Genomic DNA, 13,846 nt, shown 5'->3' with positions numbered 1-13,846 from the left:
TTCATGGAGTCAAGCCCATCGAGCATGGCATTATTCCATTCAGAAGACTGATCACTAGTAATGGCTTCATTGTAAGAGGTAGGATCAGTATACCTTTCGGCATCCATTTCTGCTTCAGTCAGGTAGGTTACATAATCATCAAAATTAGTAGCAGTTTTAGTTCTAGATGACCTCCTGAGCTGATTAGCGGGTTCTGCATTGTACTGATGTTTGTCGTTCAGGGTGCTTTCATTCTCGGATGGATTCAGAGTAGCATCAGGTTTTGAGCGTGGAGTAGGTGGTGCAGTGACGCGCGGAGTGGGTACAAGAGGAGTGATCAGAGGCAAATTAGTAGTCGATGTAGATCTCCCCCTCGCCTCTTCTACTTCTAGTAAATCCAGGTAAGGATTGTCACTGCTCCCACTGATCTTGAAATCCTCTAGGAAATGAGCATGCTTGGTTTCTACAATGCGGGTGACGTGGGAAAGACAATAAAATCTATAACCCTTTGAGTGATCGGGATACCCGATGAAGTGACAAGTTATTGTTTTCATGTCAAGCTTCTTTAAGAAAGGGTTATAAACTTTAGCTTCCACAAAGCAGCCCCATACTTTCATATATTTAAGACTCGGTTTCCTTCCAGTCCAAAGTTCATAAGGAGTTTTAGGGACAGATTTGGAAGGAACTCTATTGAGTATATGAACTGCTGCTTTTAATGCCTCGGTCCAGAGGAATAAGGGCAAATTGGAGTTGGCTAACATACTACGCACCATGTTCATTAGGGTCTTGTTTCTCCTTTCAGCAACACCGTTTTGTTGAGGAGTATCGGGCATGGTGTATTGGTTCACAATCCCCTAGCTTTTACAAAACTCATAAAATGGACCAGGGGCTTGTCCCAAATCAGTATGTCTACCATAGTATTCACCTCCTCTATCTGATTGCACAACTTTTATTTGAAGATCAAGTTGTTTTTCAACTTCAGTTTTATAATCTTTAAAAGTTGTAAGTGATTCAGATTTTTCCTTAATGAGATACAAGTACATGTAACGAGAATAATCATCTATAAAAGTGATAAATGAATTATGTCTTGTTATTCCAACGATGTTGTAAGGGCCACTAATGTCAGTATGAATAAGTTCTAATAATTTTGAACTCCTAGTGGCACCTTTCTTAGTCGTGGATGTCATTTTGCCTTTGAGGCATTTGACACATGTTCCAAAATCAGTGAAATCGAGAGATGGTAAGACTTCATCCTTCACAAGTCGAGATAAGTGATCTCGTGAAATGTGGCCTAAACGTTGATGCCACAACATGGATGAAGTTTCTAAGTCTCGTTTTCTCTTGGTCTTTGTTAAGTTCTCATTAATATTATATGATAACAAAGATTTGGAGAAGCTATCATCTAGTTCTAACTTATAGAGACTGTTATCCAGAAAACTAGTACCAAACAATTGAGAATTTAAAGAAATAGTAAGTTTGCCATGACCATGGGAAACATAAAAACCATCAATGTCTAACTTTGGTCCTGATACAAGATTCCGAGTAATCTCGAGAATATATAAAGTATCATAAAGTTTAATACATTTTCCAGTTTTCATAAGTAATTCTAAGGTTCCCACATCTTCGACAAATAATTCTTGTCCATTCCGCATCTTAAGTGTTCTTTGGTTTCTTTCCAACTTTCAGATTGTAAGGAATCCCTGGATTGAATTGGTCACATGAACCATAGAACCAGAGTCAAACCACCAAGTATTAGTTGGAACATTTAAATTAAAGGACTCAATTATCATATTTAGATGATTACCTTTCTTAGTCAGCCACTCCTTAAAGCTTGAGCACTCAGACTGCTTATGTCCTACCTTGCGGCAGAACTTGCAGTAGGACTTGCTAGTGGATTTGTTAGAGCTGGAGGGTGCACTTGCATCAGTTTTAGGGACCTTATTAGATTCCTTTTTTTTTATGGAATTTGCCCTTCCGCTTCTTCGATTCAGCAGCCACGAGGTAAGCAACATCTGGTTTCTCCAGCTTCAGGTGCTCTTCTTCTTAAACAGTCATAGCAATCAACTCACTCATGAACCATTTGGCCTTCTGAGTATTATAGTTAACTTTGAAGGCTTCAAACGCAGAAGGAAGAGAAGTCATAATGAAGTGGACTTGGAAACCTTCACTGGTTTTCACCAGTCAAGGTCTCAATTCCCATATTAGGGGTTGGTTAGATGACGAATTAAGATACTTAGGCTAAGGAAAAAGTTAGAGTAACATAGGGAAACTTAGATCTAAAGCAGGCATAAATAAGAACCATTATGATAATGAAGTTGTGATAAAATCTATTATAACATCAAAATAACAGACTAGATTAGGTTCTATGTAAACAATCAGCTTTCACTTTGGTTAATTACCAATTATTTAAGCATAATGAACAATTATAAGTAAGGTATGTGCAATAAGAATGTGACACATCATATTTGGACATAAGTGAACATTTAAGCTTATGCACATATTAAGTTTGCAAAACACAAGTGCATCAAACATCGTTGGACAGAATAGAAATAATTGTGTTTTTAGGCAAATGTCATGTGAATATTTAATAATTAAGTGTACTCACAAGTAAGTGAAAGTGCTTAATTAGACTCAAATAACAAGACATAACCCATCATCGGTGGACAGAAGGGAGACTTCTGTTATTAAGTTTAAGCAAAAATTTTAATTTTAATTTTGTCAAACTTAATATATATATTTTTTAAGAGTTTAACAAAATAAGTATATATTTTTTTTAAACATAATTACGGTATCATGAGATTTACCATATTTAATTCGATAAATAAAAGGAAACGCGTAAATATGTTACTCGTAAACCCGATAAGGTGAGTAGCGGAATATTAAGGATTTGATTTTAGATTTGGTCTTCAAAATTTTAATTAGATTGATATGTTTCCAAGTTTGACATGACTGCTATTTTCGAAAATAGTAATAATAATAATAATACCCGAAAATTAATATGGCAAGAATATACTATCCTAAATAAGGAAAAACTTGGAGACTAAGATATCAATTTTTATTTATTTTTTTAGGAAAACACAATCAAATCAAATTCATTCCTAATTAAGGGAATCAATTGTATTTCGAAAATTTGAATTAAAGAAAATTATTATTTTCGAAATTTCCTAATTAAGGGAATAATTAATTTCCGAAAATTCTTTATTCCTAATTTTCGAAAATTCATATGAACAACAAATAATGATGATGAACATAGAATCAAAATTAATTCCATTCGAAATAAGGGAATACTCACGAAAATTATGAAGAACACATAACATTCATATTAAAATAATTATGGATCTCGAAAAAATTAAAATTTATTTTATGATATCAAGGTAGATTTTCGAAAATAAGTGGTTCAATAATATACCAAAATAAAAACATTGAAAATCAATAGGTTGAATCAAAATCCTCGTTTCTTCCAAATTTAGGGAAAACGAAAGAAGAATCGATTAAGCAACATAAACGCTCTGATACCACATGTTGGATTAGGATTCCTCAATCATATAATGAAACGAGAATAATGATTAGATAATGCTTGGTAAACCCGTGATCGCATGGCTGAGGGACGAAGACATGATCTTGATCGGGTTCCCCTTTAGGGTGTATCGCTTAGAATGGAATTATGTGAGCAGAGAGATAAAGAGATGAGAGGCTCGAAAATCCCTTTAGGGAATGAGTTTCAACCGTGTGATGTTAGAATATGAGAGTGTCTCTTTAGTTGTATGGTAATCTCTATTGATAATACACCCAAGGGGAAACCCTAATTATTTATGGTAATAGTAATTACGTCCATCAAGTAATTACCAATAATATAATAGGATAATTATGGTAATTGATCAATTAATAAGATAAATAATCGTGAGGTGCCACATAATATTCTTACATTATGATGATTGATGTATTAAAATGGATGCTATTCTTGGTTTTCAAGAAGTTGATGAGGTTGTGAAAATTGGGTTTGAAGAACTTTCCAAGAATGTTACAAAAGAACCAAAGACTACATTTAAGGAAGATTAAAAGGAGGTAGATGTCGAGCTAGAAGTAGATATTCAAATGGTTTTACTTCTCAAAATCATTCTTATGATGGTAATGGTAATAAGCAGAAAGAAAATTTTGTTTCTAGAGGGGAAATTAGTTTAGAGGGAAAGGTAGAAAGAACTCTAATTAAAGGAGGGTGCAGTGTTACAGATAAATTCAAACACTATTGTTATGAGTATTGATAGGGAAATAATGTTAGCATAAAAGGCAAGAAAGATGATGAAGCACATTTGGCACAAGATGATGATAGATCCGATTCAGATTAGGTGTTGCTAATGGTAACTCCTTGGCAACCGAATTCTCTTCCACTGAAATGTGGTTTCCTTAGTACAAGTTCTTCTCAACATCAAAATTTCTCTCATCAAAATTTTTTTTGTAGAACTAGGCAGCCTACTTGCCCTTCTCTTTCTTAGCCGCCTCGGCCTGTCACCTCAATCTCAGCTCCTTAAAATAGTTCTTGCCACCTTGCAGAATTGCGGACACCATTGTATATGCACAAAACACAAGTAAACAAACATCAAACTTAAACAAATACCGAGACAAAGAGAAGCATACCATCGACATCGAGAAGTCGGTGAGGGAAAAAATATGCCTTGAGGAGTTGTCGAGTAGGATTTATGTTGAGATGGTTTAACGCGGACATAATTTCCAAATCCTCCTCGGTCATCAACAACCTAGGCCACATTGTATCGTGCCAAATTATTAGTCCAATAGGGATTTGGGGAGTGTCACCATAGAAGTATGAGCGACCATCCTTCTTGACTACGACTAATATAGACAGCCTAAGCCTATTAGAAGTAGAGTAAAATCCATCAGATTTAGAGATTACATCTAGAAACAATGAGCTGTCATTTTAGTGTAGGAATAATATATTTCTGTTATGCTTTATGTTACATGAGGTACATTTGTCTCTTATAATGGCCTTCATGGTTGGAAAAAAGGCAGAAAATAATATTATAGTTTTATCCTTATCTTAATTAGTTCTTTCCTTAGCTTTTCTCCTTGTGTTATGCTTTCTTCTATTTTCAATGTAACATTTTGGTGCTTTCATTAAGCTCCCTACATGCCTCCCAAATCAACCAAGGATATGGAGGAAGCCCTCCAAGCCATCCTTAACAAACTATCCAACCTTCAAGATGAACTACACACCACACAAGCAAACCAATTCGCTCTCCAAAGAGATCTGGAGTCCCGACAATCTGTCTGAGAATCCAAACAGGATATCCTCACTAATACCCTCACCAGTTTTCCCCCCCTTGTCCTCACAAACCACCACACTCCCACCCCATACGAACCCTACTTCCCCTTTCCACCAATTTTCCATGGATGCCACTTCTTCTATTCCACAACCGATTGGGACCAGCAACCACACAACCTACGCTACTACGACAACTACAACCATCCCCCCCCCCCTTCTTTTTCTCCTATACGACCACAAAAAATACAACTATCTTTCTTTGATGGCACTGACCCTTTAGATTGGTTATTCCAAGCTGACCAATTTTTTCAATTTTATAATATTCCTTGGAATATGATTGCCTTCTACATGAGAGGTGATGCACTCAGTTGGTTTAAATGGATGTACCAAAATCATCAACTTACTGACTGGATTTCTTTTAGTCGCGCCCTAGAACTTCGCTTTGGGCCTTCAACATATGAAAATCATCAGGCCAAGTTGTTTAAGCTGTGCTAAACCTCCACAGCTGCAAAATATAAAAAATTGTTTGAGAAAATTCGCAACAGAGTAATGGGCTTACATCCGGAGATGATACTTAACTATTTTATATCTGGCCTACTCCCGGAAATTCAAAGAGAAATAGCAGTTTTGCAACCCATTTCCATCACCCAGGCCATGGGCCTAACCAAGCTTTTAGAATCTAAAATCCAGGATTCTAAACGGTCTTTCCATTTTTCCCATACCTTACCCCAACCATCCAATCATTTATTACCCTCACCACGTTCCTCTCCGTCTCCCACTACAACAACCCATGCAACCCCTTCCATACCTATCAAAAAAGTCACATCAACCCAACTTCAGGAGCGTAAAATCGCTGGTTTGTGTTATAACCGTGATGAAAAAAAAATTCCAGGGCATAAGTGCACCACACATCGTTTTCTTCTTTTACTAAGTGACGATTTTCCTGAAGAAAACACCATGGAAGACTATCCTACCACCTTCAATGACCAACCCACAGATACACCTACACACATTCACCTTTCCTTACAAGCCTTATGTGGAGCTCCCTCAACCCACACTTTTACCTTTGATGGCTATATTACCCATCTTCCTATTACCATTCTCATAGATACCGGAAGTTCCCATAACATTATTCAACCCCGTTTCGCCCTTCACCTTCAACTTTGCATCGTTCCTATCACACCTTTATCGGTTATGGTTTAATGGCAACAAAATTCAGTGTTCCACTTTTTGCCCAGATGTCCCCTTTTCTATACATACCTACATTTTTCCCATTTCCTTTTACCTCTTACCTATCGAAGGGGCTGATGTTGTCTTGGGAATGGACTGGTTGCGTTCTTTGGGCCCCTTAATGGCTGATTTTTCTAAGCCGCAACTATCTTTTACCCACAATGGGCTACCCATTACACTACACAGCACCACAAATCTGCTACGCAGTCAAGCTTCCTTCACTCATCTTTGCCACATGTTACACATAGATGCCATTTCTTCTCTACATCTCTTCACTATTGACCCACTGCGATCACCATCCATCCCTCACAGATTATCCACCCCCCAGTTATATCCCATCTTTTACAAACATAGAGTTTAGTTTTCTCTTCTCCCCATGGACTACCTCCACACAGGCCCCACAATCATCACATTCCCCTTATTCCACACTCTGCCCCAGTTAACATTAAACCCTACCGCTACCCACATGCTCACAAGCACACCATGACCTCCCTCATTCACGAAATGCTCAACGAAGACATTATCCGCCCCGGCACAAGCCCTTTTTCATCCCGGTTATCCTCATAAAAAAGAAAGATGGCACTTGGCGTTTTTGTGTGAATTATAGAGGACTAAATGCCATTACTGTTGAAGACCGTTTTCCTATCCCAACTATTGATGAATTGTTGGATGAATTGACAACTGCCAAGGTCTACACCAAACTTGACCTACGTTCAGGTTACCACCAGATTCGAGTTAATCCTACAGATTGCCACAAGACCACTTTTAGAACATTTGATGGCCATTACGAGTTCTTAGTGATGCCTTTCGGCCTTGCTAATGCACCATCTACCTTCCAGGCAGCTATGAATGATTTACTCAGGCCCCATCTACGACACATTGTCCTAGTTTTTTTTTATGACATTTTCATTTACAGTAACTTCATGCAAGAACACATTCACCACCTCACATTGATCATTCAATTATTAGTCACTCATAAATTCTTTGTTAAGGAATCAAAATGTGTGTTTGCCACAAGCAGAGTCTCATACCTTGGCCATCTTTTGGAAGATGGCACAGTGGCTCCAGATCCGGATAAAATCAAGGTTATCATACTTTTGCCTAAACCTACATCCTTTACTACCCTATGTGCGTTTCTGGGTACTACGGGATTTTATCAGAAGTTCATCCGCGGTTATGCCACTCTTGCCTCGCCACTCACAGAGTTACTCAAATCATCAACATTTACACGGAATACAAATGTAGAGGAAGCCTTTACAAAATTGAAAAATATCCTAACTACAGCTCCGGTGTTGAGTCTTCCAAATTTCGCCATACCATTCGTGGTAGAGACCGACGCTTCCAACATAGCAATTGGAGTTGTGCTTTCCCAAGAAGGTCACCAAATTGCTTTCTTCAACAAGAAACTTTGCCCAAAAATTCAAGCTAGCACAGTATATGTCAAGGAAATGCTAGCTATAACAAAAGCAATCAAAAAGTGGCGTCATTATCTCATAGGTACACATTTCACAGTAATAACAGACCAACAAAGTTTAAAGGGGTTACTCACCAATGCAAGCCATACACCGGTGTTGATCAAGAGTGATCAAGTGCTTTGAAGAATCCAAATCCAAGGTGTTTGATGAAAAGTTGGTGTTGTTGATGTGTTTGGATGGGATCTGGGTAGATTAAAGTGTGATTCACTCCTTTGTTGAATCTAAAACTAATGTGAACTAAAACACTTTTGAAATTAAGTGTTTTTCCAACTAAGTGAAAAACAACATGTTGTTTTGTCAAATCAACCAGTTGTTTTACTCTTAGGAGTTTTGAAAAAGGTTGAAAGCTGTTTGATTTGGTTGACTTAACTATCAAACCAAAACAATCAGTTGTTTTGTGATTTTAACCGATTGTTTCTTGAAAATCCTAACAGAATTCAGTTTTGTTTGGTGAATCTGTTTTAAATGATTTCTAACTGAATACGCTCCTTCATTAAATGCTTTCACCAATCTTTGGAAAATATAAATAGTTTGTTTATGTTTTCAAATGGGTAAGAAACAGTTTTGAGAAATTCATTTGACAGATTTGATCTTAAGTTTTCAAGATTCACATCAAGCTTTGGATTTTCAAGTGATTCTTTTCAGTTTGTACTGTGATCAAGTGTAATCCTTTCTAAACCTTCTGTATTTCTGGTGTTGTGTTGCCAAGGAGTATTGTGTGTTCTTGAGGTGTTCAAGATCAATACTCTTGGGGTGGTTTGCCAAAGATAGTGTGTTTCTTGAAGGGTTCAAGGTCACTACTTTGGTGTTGTATGTTTTGTAATCTAGTTTGATTGCTTAGTGGATTACCCAGTGGTTTCTGGGAACTGGATGTAGCTATTGGTTTAAGAGTGAACCAGTATAAACTGTTTGTGTGATTCTCACTTTCTCTGAACTCCTTTAAATTTTGTTTTAAGCTGATTTAAATTTCAACTGATATAAACAACCGATTGTTTCGAATAAACAACCCATTGTTTTTCTATGTATTGTTGTGTAATTGTTTGTGTTTTTGGCTAACTTGATTCCTGTTCTGGATTTATACACATAATTTCATTAAACCTGAAAAAGTTTTCAACCTCTTATAAACAATTCACCCCCCTCCCCCTCTTGTTTAAGGCCATATATTCTAACAACCGGAACAACAAAAGTGGGCTACCAAGTTGCTTGGATACAATTCTGATACCACCCAGGCCGCCAAAATCAAGCTACAGATTTCTTGTCCCGAACACCCCAATCTCTTCTCTTTGCCATATTTTCGCTGATTCCGAACATGTTCAAGGAATTACAAGATTATTACAAGATGAAAAGGGGAGAAGAAGAGGTTCACAGATTAATTTCATTACCTGACACCAATTACAGTTTTCACCACGACCTTCTATACCATGGTCAATGATTGTACGTTCCTTCCATCAAGAAAATCCGTTCAGCCATACTCCATGAGTTCCATGCCTCTCCCACCGTCGGCCACTCAGGCATCAAGGCCACCATGGCCAGGCTCGCGGCCTTCTTTTTCTGGCCTGGTATGTACCGCAACACCAAAAGGTATATCAAGGAATGCCTGCCCTGCCAGCAAAACAAATCATTACATCAGAAACCTTTTGATCTACGCCAACCCATACCCATACCAACCTAGTTGTGGGAAGAACTAACTACAAATTTCATCACGCACCTACCTTCATCTTTTGGGCACACGATCATCTGGTTTGTTTGTGACAGGCTCTCCAAATCAGCCCACTTCATCGCCCTTCCCACCTCCTTCACAGCCACCCATTTAGCTAACCGTTTTTCTATTGAAATTTGCAGGTTACATGGAGTCCCTAAATCCTTCATTTCAGACCGTGATCCAGTGTTCCAAAGCCGTTTTTAGAAGGAGTTGTTTCATCTGCAAGGCACAAAATTAAAGTTCAGTACAACGTATCACCCCCAAACTGACGGTCAAACCGAAGTTATAAATCGATGTTTAGAAGCTTACCTTAGGTGCTTTACCAGCGAAAATCCCCGAACATGGTATCGCTATCTCCACCTTGCGGAGTTTTGGTACAACTCCTCATACCACTCGGCCATCAAAACTACACCCTTCCAGGATCTATATGGACGATCGCCTCCTTCCATTCCCGATTACGTTCCAGGAATTGCCGTAGAACCAACACTAGATACCACACTACAGGATCGTGCGCGAATGCTGCACCAGTTAAAAGCCACGCTAAAAACAACACAACAAAGAATGGCAGAATCTGTTAGAATATATGGCCTTAAACGTGAGGGGGGTGAATTGTTTAAGAGGGTTTTTGAAAAAATTTTCAGCTTGAACCAAATCCTTAGAGTGAATCCAGATCAAAATTTCAGTTAGCCAAGAATTTAAGCACAAAACAACAAAACACCAGAAAAACAATCAGTTGTTTATACTAGTAAAGCAATAACAACTGAATTTAAAAGAGTTTAAGAAAAGAAAGAAATACACAACAATTTATACTGGTTCACTCTTAAACTAAGAGCTACATCCAGTCCCCAGAAGTCACTGGGTAATCCACTAAGCAATCAAAACAGATTACTCACAAACCACAAAAGTAGTGACCTTGAACCCTTCAAGAAACACACTCACTTTGGCACAACACACACCAAGAGTATTGATCTTGACCACCTCAAGAACACACAACACTCATTGGCAACAACACCAGAAAATACAGAAGATTCAGAAAGAATTACACTTGTTTACAGAACAATCTGAAATCAATACAGATGCAATCTTATTCCACTCTTTCTTGAGAAAACCCAAAGCTTGATGTGAATGTTCAAAACTTGAAAGCAATCTTTCTCACAACTGAAAAACTCAAATCTGTTTCACTTGTTTGTTTTAAAACATAAACAAACCTTTTATACTTTTCAAAGATTGGTCAAAGCATTTAATGAAGGAGCGTATTCAGTTGGAAATCATTTAAAGCACATTCAACCACCAAAACAAAATTTTGTTAGGATTTTCAAAGAAACAATCGGTTGAAACCACGAAACAACCGATTGGTTTGGTTTGACAACAAGTCGACCAACCAAAACAGTTTTCAACCTTTTCAAAAACACCTAAGAGTAAAACAATCGGTTGTTTCGACAAAACAACAGGTTGTTTTTCACTTAGTTTGAAAAACGCTTAAATTCAAAAAGGTTTTAAAACACATTAGCTTTAGATTCAACAAAGAGTGGATTACACTTTTAAACTACCCAGATCCCACCCCAAATACAACAGCAACTTCAGCCTTGCATCAAACACTTGGATTTGGATTCTTCAAAGTCCTTGATCACTCTTGATCAACAGAATCAACAAACAGATCAATACTTGATTACAATTTCAGGGAAAACGACTGGGTACTTCTCCGACGGCAAGCTTACCGCCAAACATCACTCTCGTCCAAGACTCATAATAAGCTTGGACAAAGATTCTTTGGTCCCTATCCCATTAAACGCCGCATCGGTGAAGTTGCATATGAACTTTTCCTTCCCCCGCCATCACGTATCCATCCAGTCTTCCACTTCTCCCTTCTAAAACCTTATCACGACCCAACTCCACCGTCGCATTTCCAATTCCCTCTCGAACCATCGAACCCACCAGTACCAACCCACGACCTCCCAACTCTCTTCCCAAACTATACTTCACTTTCTGAGACTTCCAACATTCCTCCTAACTCATTAAACACAAACCCAACTAAAGCACCCATAAAAGCTGCATCTGCAGACACGTGGCAACCATCTACGGTCCACGCTCCACTTAAGCTGTCACCACCCTCTTTTGCACGTGACCCTACACTTCCCAAAGCTCACAACCAGTTGTAACCCACGCACCAAAACCACTCCTTTCAACGTCCCATCCAGCAGCAACACATGACACTCCAACTTCTAATGACGCTCCTGCTGTAAACCACTCTTCGCACCATGCTCTTTCAAATTCCCAGCCAGTTGTAAGCCACACACATAACTCTTTCGCTGACCCAACAGTCCTAGACTCGCATGGTACCAAGCCCACTACACCAAAGCCCAACATTTCCACTTCATTCCAATCCAAAAGAGTGATTCCAACTAATACCTCAAACCCCAACCCAAATCAGCAAATTGTAACTCATCCAACCCATTATACCACACAACCCCCATTCCCTCTCACGGCCCAAGAGATCCCAACAACTTTGGCAATTCCAAGTCTCAACCTTGAGGACAAGGTTTTCTTCGAGGAAGAGGCAATTGATAGACAACCTAGGCCCATTAGAAGCAGAGTAAAACCCATCAGATTTAGAGATTATATCTAAAAACAATGAGTTGTCATTTTAGTGTAGGAAGAATATGTTTTTGTTATGTTTTATGTTTTTTGTTACATGAGTATAACTGCCTCTTATAGACCTTCATGGTTGGAAAAAGGACATAGAATAATATTATAGTTTTATCCTTATCTTAGTTAGTTCTTTCCTTAGCTTTGTCTTCTTGTGTTGTGCTTCCTTCTATTTTCAACGTAACAACGACCATAAAAAACCCTCCCATGAAATTTTTATATGAAGAGGTGAAATGGCTCAAAAGGCACGTCCATGACTAGGTGATAAGAGACAATCACCTTACGGTCTTTAGGCCTAGTACTATAAAAGTGTAGGAAAACTTAGGGTGGGCCTGAGACTCAACGACGAGAATAATACTTGCGATGATGCTTAACTATTCAGATATAATTGAGTTGGCACAACGTTTAAAAATCATAACACCCACGTTGTAAAATCATCGAATGGAAATCGAACATGTACATCTGTTATTAAAGATGGAAAAAAAAAATCCTCGGAAAAACCTCTTCTCTATGAAAAAAAATATCATAAGTCCTACAATTATGCAAGGAAATGATACCGTCCATCACATTATCGTCTACTATATTCACATTGGTAGCAAATGACTAAAGCATGGATGACCACTGGTACTTAGAGAAGTACTCGCGGACATAACCATCCATCCATTGCTAGTTTGCTACACGGGCATGGTTCTCACCCGTCTCCTCGACCTTGGCCACAAATACTGGATTCGCTCGCGAAGATTCTATCTCCCCACATTTAACCTAACGCCTAACCCATGACTAACCCAAGACGACTTGCTTGTGTTTCTGAAGTCAATAGAATTTGAACTCGATAAATCCATAAAATAGTTTAGCACCCCTGCCAACACCCGTCGACTCAACCGAAAAGAGACTAATGTCAAAGGAGAAGGAAGACATGGTTTACCTCTCAAAAGTATCTTCAATTGATATACTATGGAAAAAAGGGAAACAGATAGGGTAAAGCATTGAACCCACAAACCATGGAATTTATAGACACAAAAGGAAGGACATTGAAACATCACAACCGTTCTCAACCATTAGATCGTTTCATCACTAACGATCTTAATCGCTAGACTATTCATATCCCCCCTAATAATGTAAAATGTTCTAGACCTTTCACAGACTATACCTACTCGGGCTTGTGGGGCCATTATATCACACGGGGCTGACTACATGTCGACAACACAAAGAAGTAGATTTTTCTTTCAAAGACTCGTTGTCTGCACTCGAGCCTAGGGCATTGTCCGAGTATTCGAGATCCTAAAATCGTCAACTCGACACCATCTCAATTTAACACTTAATCAAGGTTAGAATCTAATCATGTGATTAGCTAGTATTGCACAATAAATAAATCCTAAAACGTTAAGAAGATACCTGAGGCTATTCTAGTCATCCTATATGGGTAGGGCCTAATGTTATTCTAAGGTGGTAGAAGATAATGAATCTTTAACCTTCCACTTTATATTCTTTATATTAGACTTGAGTGTTAAAGTACAATTATAATTAGAGTGTTAA

The sequence above is a fragment of the Phaseolus vulgaris genome, chromosome 11 (assembly GCF_000499845.2).
Source record: "Phaseolus vulgaris cultivar G19833 chromosome 11, P. vulgaris v2.0, whole genome shotgun sequence".
Lineage (NCBI taxonomy): Eukaryota > Viridiplantae > Streptophyta > Magnoliopsida > Fabales > Fabaceae > Phaseolus > Phaseolus vulgaris.
This window is presented reverse-complemented; position numbering follows the sequence as displayed.